The 13439-nt window shown below is 35.1% G+C and overlaps 1 pseudogene; it reads right to left on the bottom strand.

Annotated features, from left to right (window-relative positions):
- Positions 1 to 4171: 4171 nt before the first annotated feature.
- LOC150020685 (large ribosomal subunit protein uL23 pseudogene) lies at positions 4172 to 4655 on the bottom strand (annotated as a pseudogene).
- Positions 4656 to 13439: the final 8784 nt, after the last annotated feature.

The following is a 13439-nucleotide window of genomic DNA, read 5'->3' as shown; positions in this document are numbered from 1 at the left end:
AAAGAAGGCTGATGCATCCAAAAGTACTATATAAACTGGAAGGACTGTGTGATACTATCAACTCCAAGTAGTAATTTAGGTTGCCCTGACTATTCATATAACAGCTGTTCAAGAGGAAGATTATATGAGTTATAATAAATTAAGAAAAACAAGCTTTTGCCCATTTGACTAAAGTGTGTGTGTGTGTGCGTGTGCGTGTGCGTGTGTGTGTGTGGTTTATCCAGAAGGTATCCAGTCATCCATGTACTATGAAAAATAGAGACATTTATTGAAAAAGATACAAGAAACATTGTACACTGGACAATGACACCTCAATCACCTTCAAAGTAGGCACCTTGGGACCTCACACAGGTCTCCCAGTCACCATCAGCTGCTTCATTGTATTTTCCTAAATCTCATCAACAGTCTGAAATCTCTCCTTTCAAAGGTGATTTTAGTTTTGGGAAAAGTCTCAGGGCTCCAAATTTGGGCTGAGTCACCTGGGTGATTTGATGTCTTGCCAAAAACTCTGCACAAGACATGATGCATGAGCAGGCACATTGTCATGACGAAGCTGCTACCAGTTGCCCATATCTGCGGCCTCCTAAATCATCCAAATAGTTTCTGTGGAGGAATGGTCAAGCTTAATGCAAAATTTTATATGGATTTGCTACTCTTCTCGTTCAGTCACTTTGAATGTGACGGCCACAGAGTACACATGCTCACTCAACAGCATCTACTGCCCCCACTGACTAGTACAATGCACGCACACACACACACACACACACGCGCACACACACACACACACACATATATATATATATATGTGATAAATTTGTGAGTCCTTTCTCTTATCATAGAATCTGGAAAGTTGACTCTTAAAGAATTAATTTTAGCCAATCTAAATGAAGAGGATATCTTTCCTTTATAAAACTGAGGTTCAAGGAGTTCAATAACCTGCTTATATGTATGTAGCAGAATAAAACCCAGAATTCAAGATATTCAGATCAGCGCTATTCCCACCATGTCATTCCTCTCACAAGTGACCATGTCTATCTCCTTTCTTTTTAATGGAAAGCCAATAAAGGAATGAGTTCAGGTGGGAAAGAAGAGGTCCAATTGGATATGTGAAAGCCCCAAAACGAACTCTGATGGGCAAATGTCAACTTTTTCTTAAATGTCATGGCCTCATCAATAAGTATTTACTATTCCCAAACCACGTGGAATCATTAAAAGAAATTAATGAGTCAACTGAAAAAAGTCAAGGTCCATCTCAGATCAATTCATTGTTGGAGGCTGATTACGGAGAAGTGGACATTTTACTTGATGGGGAATATTAGCCACTAGTACAGTCATCTAAGTAAGTTCAACAAAGTTATATTAGATGACCTTTCAGAGTAATAAGGCCACTCACACCTACCGCTTTAAAGAGGCTACCTTTTGGAGTAATTTGAAGTACTTAACATCATCCCCGAACTGGTAGAAAATAGGAAGAATTATTAGAATTACAGTTTTGATAGCTTTGTTTTGATAGCCACAAATTACAATAAAATTTTTAATTTTGCAGATATTTTATTTTCTTAATCTAACCCATTTTGAAAATTGCTGCAATATTTTATTATTTTGAAAATTGTAGAACCATTTATATCATTTTTAGACATATTGTTGAGGCTGTTTTGTTTTGTTTTGCATTTAGTATAATTGAAAGTCTAGTTTAAAGGATTAGTTCTTAAAATTTGTTACTGTATGTATAATTGATTTCTTCTATGTAATATAGAGAGATTTGTACACTTACTTAAAACTGAAAGTATGCAGCAGTGTAGCTGATGAGTAGGAAACCTTGTTTGTATACACAAGTACATATTTTCATAGTGAAGTCAAATGTATTTGCATATTTAGGGCTCTATTTGCATGTACAAATATGGGTTTTAAGTACCCAATGAAATTAAACTATATAAACACATATGGTAATATAATTCAGTATAGTTCTCAGATTCTTCTCTAGGTAAAATATCAAGAATGAATGAGCTCATTAGTTCCACAATAACAATTCTTCCTTCTCAAAGTATCCTATTTAAAAATATGAGTTTCCTTCATCTTTGCAAACTACTGAAATTAGAAACAAAAAATTTTTAAATAATTTTGGATGGCAAATACACAAAATATTCACTTTAATTACATAATCTCTACCATTGTGGGGGAAAAAAAAAACTATGAGAAACCAGAGTCATCCTAGACTCAGAGTCATAAGAAAAAAGTCTAAGAGTATCAAACTATTCAACAGTATCAAACAGTACCAAGATGTCAAGACACGACCCTATGTGCAGAACCTGATTTTAAATTAATGTTGTCCCAATACAGTAAGGACTCTTGTATTCTGAAAAACACTACAGTCTCTAATGGCCATGAAGGAGGTTGTTCAAGTGTTTCATTCCAAAGAAGATTGGGTTTAAAAAAGCATCGAGAGATACAGTCTGGAAGAGAAAATTTTATCTCAAACCCAGCTTCCATTCAAAGAATTCTACAGTGGCCAATGATCTCATCCTCAAGAGCTGACCACACTTAACTTCTGGCGAGAGTCCCCACATTTCTGTCATTTTTTACAATTTTTTTACTGGTCCACAATGATGGAAATTCATACATAAAAGGATATTTAGAGTAAATGTGCACAAATTTGGGCATTTTTTTCCATTCATTAAAGGATGGTGTCTATTTCTGAATGCATGCTTACTACTTCAAACCAATAAAAGAAGTAAGGAAAATAAAAGGTCTATCAGATCATCTTGTCAACTTTTCTCTCAGTTCACTTAACAATCTAGGAGGCTAGCAAATGACACTATCTACTTTAGGGCTTCTCCAAAAGCAAAGACATGGAACACTTTTGGAATTGAAATAGATGCCCAGACCAGCCACAACAAGGCTATGCTTCATGAGAAACAATGAAAAAAGCATAACATCCTTTATCATCACATGTCACCTCCCAATGGGACTTTCTCTTAGAATTAATAAACCCAACAACATTGATCTCAGGGGGAAGAATGCTTGTTGTTGTTGTTTTTTTTTTCTTTTACACATTCATATGCAATGATTCTTTTCATTGTTATCAATAAGCTGGAAGAGTCAGCCACTTGGTGTGTGTATGTGTATGCAGTGGACTGAAGTGAAATCTCAGGATCATCTATACCTGACAAGCCTGCTGCACTATGCTAATAAGTCCTAGCAGGTTTAACATACGTCCTCCATGGCTGGCCTACTTGAGGCTTGTTTCATCATGGGGGAAAAAAAGATCCAAGTTTATGCCAGAGCTGAATGTTAGGACTGCTTCAAGTAATATAGAGTGCATCATGCCCTTCAGTATCATGACCAGAACTCTAGAAATGTGTTGACCAAATCCAAGTGCTTTTCTCATGAGAAGTGTCTGTTCAGGTCCTTTGCCCGTTTTTTAATTGGATTGTTTGTCTTCCTGATGTTGACTTGTATGAGTTCCTTATATATTTTGTAGATCAAGCCCTTGTCTGAGGTATCATTGGCAAAAATGTTTCCCCAATATGGTTGGATACCTTTTTCATTTTGATGATGTTTTCTTTAGCTGTGCAGAAGCTTTTGAATTTGATGTAGTCTCATTTGTTTATTCTTTCCTTTACATATATCCCTTTCCCTAGGGGAGATAGCAGTGAAGATATTGCTGCCTGGGATATTTGAAATTTTACTGCCTATGTTTTCCTCTAGGAGTTTTATAGTGTCATGACTTCCATTTAGGTATTTAGCACATCTTGAGCTCACTCTGGTGTATGGTGTAAGTTGGTGGTCTACTTTCAGTTTTTCACATGTACTTGTCCAGATCTCCCAACACCATTTCTGAGGAGAGCGTTTTTATGGTTGCCTGATGGGAGGTGGGTTGGAGGGATGAGTGAAAAAGGGGAAGGGATTAACATGGACAAGTTGTCAGTTAGAAAAATAGCCATGGAGATATAAAGTAAATGTAAAGGGAATATAGTCAATAATATTGTTATAACATGTATAGTGTCCAATGGGTACTAGACTTATTAGGGCGATCACTTTTTAAGTTATAGAAATGTCTAATCATTATGTTGCACACCTGAAACTAATATAATATTATATGTAAACTGTAATTAAAATTTTTTTTTTATTTTTTTTTATAAAGTTTTTATATTTAGAATTAACCAGCTGGACTCAGTTTAGACGATCCCAATTTTGTTGGCAATGTCCAAAGCATCATAGTCTGGAGCCAGTCGAAAATATGCCTTCTTCTCTCCATCAGGCCTAATCAGGGTGTTGACCTTGGCCACATCAATGTCATAGAGCTTCCTCACAGCCTGTTTGATCTGGTGCTTGTTGGCCTGGACAACCACAATGAACACAAGTGTATAGTTGTCTTCTGTCTTCTTCATGGCCAACTCGGTAGTCAGAGGGACCTTGATGATAGCATAGTGGTCAAGCTTGTTTCTCCTCGGAGCGCTCTGGCGAGGATATTTAGGCTGCCTTCGGAGCCGCAGTGTCTTGGGCCTCCGGAAGGTAGGTGACATGCGGATCTTCTTTTTTGTGTGGCTGTGGATGCCTTTTAGCACTGCTTTCTTTGCCTTCAAAGCCTTTGCCTTGGCTTTTGCTTTGGGAGGGGCAGAAGCTTCCTTCTTCGCTTTGGGCACCATCTTCATGGAAAGAAATTTTTTTTTAATTTTAAAACACTCAGATTTCTTCTTGATTCCAAAATATGTAAGAATTTATCTGAGTGAACATTGTCTCTCAGTCTTTATTAATAATTTGGTAGTTGAAAGTGTTCTCATCTCAAACATCTAACGCTGTAATTTATGGTGAAGCACTTAGAAACTTAGCATTACATATATAATGTATGTTAGTGCCCAGAAAGCTCTCACTAAACATCTAAACTCAATACTCCATCCCCAAAGATTCTCACTTAATTGGCCTTGGATGGAGCCAGGCCTTGGTATCTTTTTATAGCTCTCGAGAAAATTCTAATATATAGTCTAATATATAACATTGTGTAAGCCTTTGTTAGAAGACTTCCAGAAACTTCTAGAAGAAAATTTATCTGGCTTAACAGGACTACTGTCTCACTACTTCTGCATATCTCAGAGATCAGGAGCTCTTTGGTATAAATGTGTACGTGAGAGGCAGCTCAGTGTAGTAGTTAAGCAGATAGCTTTTATATTCTTGGGTTTGAATCCTTCCTTTTATGTTATTTGGTGGTGTGATCTTGATCAAGCTACTTAATCCCTCTATCTTTCAACTTTTCCTTCTGTAAAGTGGTAATAATATCTCCAGTTGAAAGGATCATATACCTCAACATGAATGAAACACTTGCCTTGGTGCCTGGTCAGTTGGAAGCTCTACAAAAACATTAGCTATTACTATCCCTATGCTGTCATTAACTGAAAAATAAGGATACACACAAATCCAAACCTGAATCGGTTAATTCATAAATAAGGTTCTAAACATAAAAAGCTGGTTTTTCTCTATTGTAGGCCTACCATTCAATGATCTTTACGAACTTGGAATTCTACACAGAACTCATCCACATGAAAAATTTTCTTTCATTGTAAAAGCTATGCACTTTTGCCAGTATTTGCACATTTGAGGTCAGTTATAATTGTATGTTTACTTGCAGCATTGTTACAATAGTATGAAAACTATAGTTTTAAAAACAGAGCTGTATTCCCAGATGTCTTGTGTACTTCTCTGGAAGTTATGGTAATATTTGGAGTGTAAACATTACATAAACCCAAAATTTAAATTTCCATTTGTACAATAACAGGAGTGACATGATGTGGGTCCAAAGTGCTAGTTCAAAAATGAAAAAGAAAAAAATTAAAAGCCTTTAGTGGAAGCGTAGGTAGTTACATACTTAGCTAGTTACTTACTTCATTGCTTGACTAAATATTAGAAAACTACTCTTGGTGCATATCATCAATATGGCTTAGACTTTTATACTCTGCGCACTCTAAATTAGTGCCTTGCTTTTAATCCTGAAAGGATATTTTCTTTAGAGGGTAGAAATAAAGATTTCAGTTATGTGAGACAGCAGAAAAAATCTTCCTGCTGCTTGAAGACGCTATTATTTTGTAACTTAAAGTAAAGAGGACTTGAACTTAATTTAACTTCGAAGTGATTGAACTTGGACGTAGTTTCCTTGCCAAGGAATAGTGCTTTATAAGGTCAGAAACTTTCTTTCCCTCAAGGCAGGAGCTTCCTTTTTAGAGCAAGGGACTGAAAGCTTTTTCTCAGAAAGGCCACATGTAAATATTTTAGGCCATAGATTCTCTTGTGAAAACTGCTAGGTTCTGCTGCTGTAGCAAGAAAGCAGCCATAAACAATACACTCACAAATGAGCCTGTCTGGTGTTGTGGGTTCCCAAAGGTACCCCTATTCTAATCCCTGGAACCTGTTAATGTTACTTTATGTGACAAAAGGGACTTTACAGATGTAATTCCATCAAAGATCCTGCATGATCTGAGTGGGCCTTGAATGTAATCACTAATTTCCTTGTAAGAGGGAGGCAGAGGGATATTTAACCCCAGAGAAAGAAGGCAACATGACAACTGAAGCAAGATGTTATGCTGTTGACTTTGAAGATGGAGAGAAGGGCCACAAGCCAAGGAATCCAAGCAATATGCCTTTTGAAGCTAGAAAGGCAAAGAAAAGGATTCTGCCCTGGAGCCAAAGGGAGTGTGGGCCTGCTGACACCTTGATTTTGATCCAGTGAAACTGATTTTGGACTTCTGACCTCCGGAACTGGAAGAGAACAAAGGCATGCTGTTTTCAACCACCAGAATTTGTGGTAATTTGTTATAGCAGCCATAGGAAACTAATACAGCGGTACTCCAATGAAACTTTACTTGCAAAAACAGAAGGTGGGCCAGATCTGGTCACTGGGCAGTAGTATGTCCAATTTTTCTCGCTCTATGGATCTACTGTGCACCATTCATCCTACTGTAGTCTGGGGGTCCGTATTTACACAGCCATTTTCTCCAAATTGGATCCCTTCTATAGAAGCCATGGATCTTGGAGCCATCAATACTAGATTTTAATTCTGGCTCTGTCCTTCCTAGTGAGGTCACTAACCTCACTGTGCCTGTTCCTATGCTCTCAGGATGGTGGCCTGGAATAAATCAGATGGGAGGCAATCAATTGATCTTTCTCTCTCACATCTCTCTCTCTCTCTCTCTCTCTCTCTCTCTCTCTCTCTCTCTCTCTCCCCCTCCCTCTCTTTCTAAAATCAAGAAAAACATACCCTTGATTGAGGATTTTTTTTAAATGCTTGGCACATTGCCCACACCTATACTCTTATTCTCCTCTGCATTTTTTTTTCCTTAGCACTTTCTTACCACATTTTACAACTTATTTATTATATTTAGTCTGTGCTATCTGAATCCCCATAGAGTAGAAATTATCAGAGGGTCAAAGAAATTACTTAATGTTTGTTGAAGGAACTAATGTATATTGAATAAATAAGTGTGTTGAATGAATGACCTATTCATTCATCAAAGAGTGGAAGACAGTACCATTAGACAGGAGTAACAACTCCCACTCAGTAAAAGTATCTAGACTTCAAAGCAGTCTGAGAAACACATTCCAGACAGGGACAGATAAATTGGACAACCTGGATGAAGATACACAAAGGGCTCCAAACCTCCTCCCCCAGGAGCCCTCCCACACATACCCTGAAGGACACACGTTTCTTGATGGCAAACATAGTTTCTTTCACAGTGTCTCCTTTCCCTCACGTGCTTCAGTGGGAAGAGCATGTTGGGTCCTAAGAGAGTGGGATATCCCATCTCCACAGCCATATTTTTCTGAAAGCTTAAGAGAGAGTGTATTTCATTCCGGAAATAATTAATTGGAAATATATATTAGAATTTTGATAAATTATTTAGCATTACTGAAATCAGTGCCTTTCACTGAAGGAAATTTTACTAGAAAGTGTTCTAATCTTGTTTTTCTATTTATTTAATAATACATTTAATGACTACATTAAATGAGAAACTTGATAATCATTGTGAAGGGCATTGAAATAAAATTAAACATGGTCTGATCTCATGCTTTGCCACCAATTGGCCCTGTGATTAGACACATGTCCTCCCTGGACCTTCATCTCCACATTTCTTACAAGGAATTGTTACATTGTTAGGCATAGTTTTAAAGCCCCCTCCAGCTCTATAACTTTGAATAGCATAATAAAATTAAGGTTGTAATTCTTAATCTGGCTGATTTACATTAAAATTATACAGAATAAACATTAGAGAAATTGTCCCTGTCCTCGTGGAAAATAGTACAAACACTTAATGTTTCTATAGAGATTTAAAATTTCGAAGTATTATCATCCTCTCTTATTTTATCCTAAATTCACCTGGTATTAATAGGAACAAATTAATATTTACCGTAAATAGTAAGGATTGCATGCTTAGAAAGTTAAATACTGCTATTAAAAGCAGTTAGCTAAATAAAAACAAAATTTAAGCACTTATTTTGTTTAGTAAGTTATTAAAAGAAGAGGGAAAGGATACTAAATCCAAAAAAGACACCTAAAAAAATTTTATGCGTTATAAAAATATTCGTGTGTGATTTATAAATCATCACTGCTTACACACACACACATGTACACGTTATCAAACAGCAAGGAAGTGAAGAAACCGGCTAGTTTATAAAATGAACCACACTGCTCATTTAAAATTTCTTGGCCTGTTCTGCTTCAAGAGGACAAAATGTGGCTCATTTCACACTTAGCTCTATGGAAGAAAATGATCACTATAAAAAAAACTTCAATTTTGTATATTTAACTTCTGTGCCTCTTTTAAAGTTCAAGCCAGGTGACAGTTCCACTGGGAAGATTTCCCTCACGTACACATCCACCGCCAAGGCTAGGATGCTCTGCCTGCATCCTTAGCAACCATCCTCCAACACAGACACACTTGAATGGTACTATGCATCCATTTACACGACTGTTTCTTACTTCTGAAGTTTCACCAGGACAAGTCCTGCTTATGCTTGTATTCCCACCTGCACATGGTGGTCAGAATGTGTTAAGTGCTTTAGTCTTTGTTTATGGAAAGAATAAAGATGACAAATCTCCATAAATTCAAACACAGGTGAAGGTGTTTTCTAATTAATTATCTAGAAGACAACAGTTTGCAATTTCCAAACTAAAATAGGTGCTCCTGGAGATGATGCCCATTCAAGTAGAAGCATTAACAGAAGGCTTCCAGAAAGTTCAATTAAGCGCTCCCAGAACCCCTGAAATACAAAAAAGGAATATGAAAATGTTCCAACTGCATTTAGAGACAGCAAGGCTGTAATATAGAACTTTTTCTATTTAAAATTTAATTCACAGACTAGCATCAACTGGCAGCAGGAATAGTTAATTCAGGAAGACCAAAAGCAAGAATGGGCAGAACAAAAGAAAAGCTGATGAATAAAGCCTCAGTCCTTAGAGACCTGTCTACTCTTTCACGTGACTCTTCTGTGAAGCCACCACAGGAGGCTAGGGAGAATTCTGGACCTAATAGTGCTTTTATGATAAAGCAATTCTGATTCATAGAATGCCAAAGTGGACAGAGGACAACCTAGTCAACTCATTATGAAGTGCCCTACCCCAGTGTAGCACCGTCCTCAGAAAGAAAATGATCTGTCCTGATGAAATTCCCCCGCTGGGACTTTTCAGGGTCAACAGCAGCCCCTTGTCTTGCAGTTGCTGGATCTTAGAAATGGCTAATAAGTTAGTCATTACTTGAAACAAAAGTAGTTCATTAAAAATTATTAGAAATAATAGTAGAGTTTAATAAGATGGCTGGATCAAACAAATAAACACATAAAAAATTTAAAAGAACAAAGTTTTATTTACCATAACAAAAGCTTTCATAAAATACCAAAGATTAAACGTTTAAAAATGAGCACCATAAAAAGGACAATGTTAAACTTTCCCTAAGGATCTAATGTCTTTAAGACAGGAAGATTCTGCATTGCTAATTCCTTACAAATTATTTAACATATTAACACAATATCAAACAAAACTCTGATGAAATTTTAACTTGTTGTTTCAAGTACTTATGGAAGAAGAAAATGGAATAAAGTCCTAAAAATATTGATAAAAATTTATAACAGAATATATACATGTATATATACTGTTTATATATATATATACACTTATACGTATTATGTATACTCACATATATTTGTGTATATGTGTACCTGTGTATGTACACACATATGTATATACAATTTGCCATGGAAAATAAAATAATGGACAAAATGTAACACCTCCCTAGCACAATAAAGAACAAATTATACATATTTATTATATTATATATAAGAATTTAGTAGACAATAAAGTGGCATTTTGTATTACTAGGAAGCATGAGTGATTTGACAGTTCATCTTGAAAAAATGGACAATTATATTTAGAAACAGAATTGATCCACGTGTCATACTAAACAACCAACTACATGCAACAAATTTTTAAACTTAAGTGGGGGGTAGCAATGAGGGAAAAAGTGGGACAATCGTAATAGAAAAACAATAAAAATAAAATTTTAAAAATAGTAAAGTCATTTGAAATAAAAAAAATTTTAACTTAAGAGAATTTATATATTTCTGTGCTGTATCTAAGCCATTCCAGAACATTAAAAACAACAAAGGAAGATTAAAAGGCCACCTATTTGTTAAAAACTAAACATGTGTTTATTAATAAAATTACATTAAAATGAAGAACAATTTAAAAAGTGGAAGACTACTTTTGTTAGAGAGACAGAATATTTTAACCTATAAAATAGTTTACAAGTCAATTAAAAAAGCAAATAAACAACCCCAACATTAAAATGGTAAAACATAATAAATATATAGTTCATTGAAGTAAAAAATACAAATGCTTGATCAACATGTTCAAAACTTCTGGCTTTACTTGTGATCAAAAATATAAATTACAGTGATTTTAGATAAAAATGAATAGTTTTTCAAATATTAAAACATGATAATAAGATTATATTTGGAAACATATAGAATAAAATTAATGTCATACATAAGACAGTTTCTTCCAGACACTTTCAGTTGTAGGAATTTACCATAAATATGAATATGAACTAAGTTCTATCCAGTGTTTATGTATTTATTATTTGTATGAGTAAAAAACTGGAAACAATCTAAAAGCTCAAACCTAATGAACATATATAAAATTACCTACAAAACTCTTACATCATAGTAGACTAATATAGTCATTAAAATAGCATTACAGAGTTTTTAGTTATATGGGAAAATATTAAATAAAAATGTAGATAGTTCAACAGCATACATAGAGTATTCTTACTTTAACATTTATATATCCAAATACATATATGTGTACATATGTACATATACACACACAAATATATATATATACACATATTCTAGTGTGTTATAGAATTCAGACTGTATCTTGAGTGTGTGTGTATGTATGTGCTTTGGTGTTTTGCAATCGTTCTACAGTGAATGCATTAATTTTGTCATCAGAAATAAATATTCAGTATAGTGTGCAAGTGTCTGTGCTTTCAGGCATTTCTTCAGCTTCTCTCCTCAGGCTAAACTAACAACGTGAAGGATGTTTGTATTGGCAGGCTGAGATCTGAATTGTGCACACAAAGGTAGGAAAAGGTGGAAATAATGTTGATCCAGATGTTTTTGTGGGACAGGATAAATTGCAGTGGTTAAACATGCCTCTATAGTTAATTAAGTAATTATTAGTGTAATTAAGCAAAGAGTCAAAGTCACATACTTTTAGAGATAAAGCTTAAAAGACTCCTTGAGAGGAAGTGATCACAGGAAGTTCCGGAGCCAAACATTAGTCCTTGGTTCTTTTAACTAAAATGGTCATTTTCTGACCATTTTAACTCATGTTTATTTATCCTAGATAGCAAGGAAGAGGGCAAAAATGTGTGTTACTACCTCCCAAAGACAGATAGATAAAAAGCGTAATGTTGGAGTAAAGAGCTTTAAATTGACTAATACTTTCTGTTCAATTTTTCAAAATGAAAGAAACAAAATCAAATGAAAATAAATTAGAGACCGAAAACAAGGGTGCTGTCAAAACTACACTGAACTCTGTGGATGACTGAAGAGTAGTAGTGCTAGTAACAAAATTAATAATAATATTTTTAAAGAGTCAAATATTTTTTGAAGTGTCAAAGTCAAAGATCATATCCAGAAAAGAAATCATAAATATGGTTTGGTTTATGTTAAGAATGTCTAATACAGAAATATCCAATAAGTACCTTGATGTCAGAGTTTAGAGGAGCTCTTAGGGTAGATTTAATAAATTGGAGACTGTCCACACTAACTTGATTACAGAGGCAATGAGCACCAATAGGGAAAGCAAGGGGAAGAGAATAAAAATGGGTTGACGCAGTGTCCTTGAACTTCGGCATACTCTTAAAAACTAATGGATCAAAGACAAGAGAAGTAGAAGCAAAATTCAGAAGGGTTGTTGAGACAGAAACAAGAGAAGACAATTTTTGGAAATAAAGAGAGATTTTGGAAAAGAAGCTATTGAAGAAAAAGTAAACAAAATGAAGAAAACTATTTTGAAAAAACAATGAGGACGCACATAAGAGATACAGCACAGTTTTGTAGAGGAGCCAGTCAAGATAGCTATAACACAGTCTTGGAAAACCACACACACACAAAAAGACATAAGTAAATTTTTTTTAGGTTGGAGGATTATCCAGGACTGGATATTGGTAAATAAGGAGCAGTAAAATGTCAAAGAGGTTACATGATATTTTAGAAAAAGCACGGGTTTTTTAAGCAAATAAACCTATTTTCAAATACTGACCTGGGTAACCATGTACCCCTAACCTTTTTGAGTCTAATGTATCTTTCTATGTAAAGTAAAAAAGAATATAGTCATTTGGAAACAAAGTCATTAGGTGTCAATTTATAACCTGTGGCATTCAGGAGAAAGACAATTGTGATTCTTACTAACTACTATCTTATGGGGGCTTTTGCTTAAAAGGCATGTTTTCCAGCCCTTCACCTTGAGTCCTAACCAAAATGTAGTTTTCCCTCAGGCAAACTTCCCTGGACCTTGGACATCAGAATTATTTTTCAAAAGTTGCTAAATCTCCTTAAAAGACAGCACTCTAGGTGAACTCTGTAGAAAAATTAATGTTTTCAAGAGTGTCGTGTGGAGTTACCTGGCAGTTATTCAGAAAACAGGATAAACTTCATTGAGTTAGGCACTTTGAACTTCCTGATCACTTTCCAGTCTATCCTTTCAGACCTGGAACATCTGGGGAGCTTTTCTTTCCTATGGCAAATACTATTATGCTTATAAGAAACAGAGGGCATATTTGCATATGTAACATAATTCCTCAGATGAAACAAAGTTATTTAATAATCAAAATCTAGTTTTTGACAATTTCCTTTTTTTTTTTTTAAATGCAATTTTGTGATCATGA

Source organism: Furipterus horrens, unplaced genomic scaffold (genome assembly GCF_987537825.1).
Source record: "Furipterus horrens unplaced genomic scaffold, mFurHor1.1.pri manual_scaffold_1, whole genome shotgun sequence".
Taxonomy (NCBI): domain Eukaryota; kingdom Metazoa; phylum Chordata; class Mammalia; order Chiroptera; family Furipteridae; genus Furipterus; species Furipterus horrens.
Note: the sequence above shows the minus strand (reverse complement) of the source record. Positions and strands in the feature narration are given on the sequence as shown.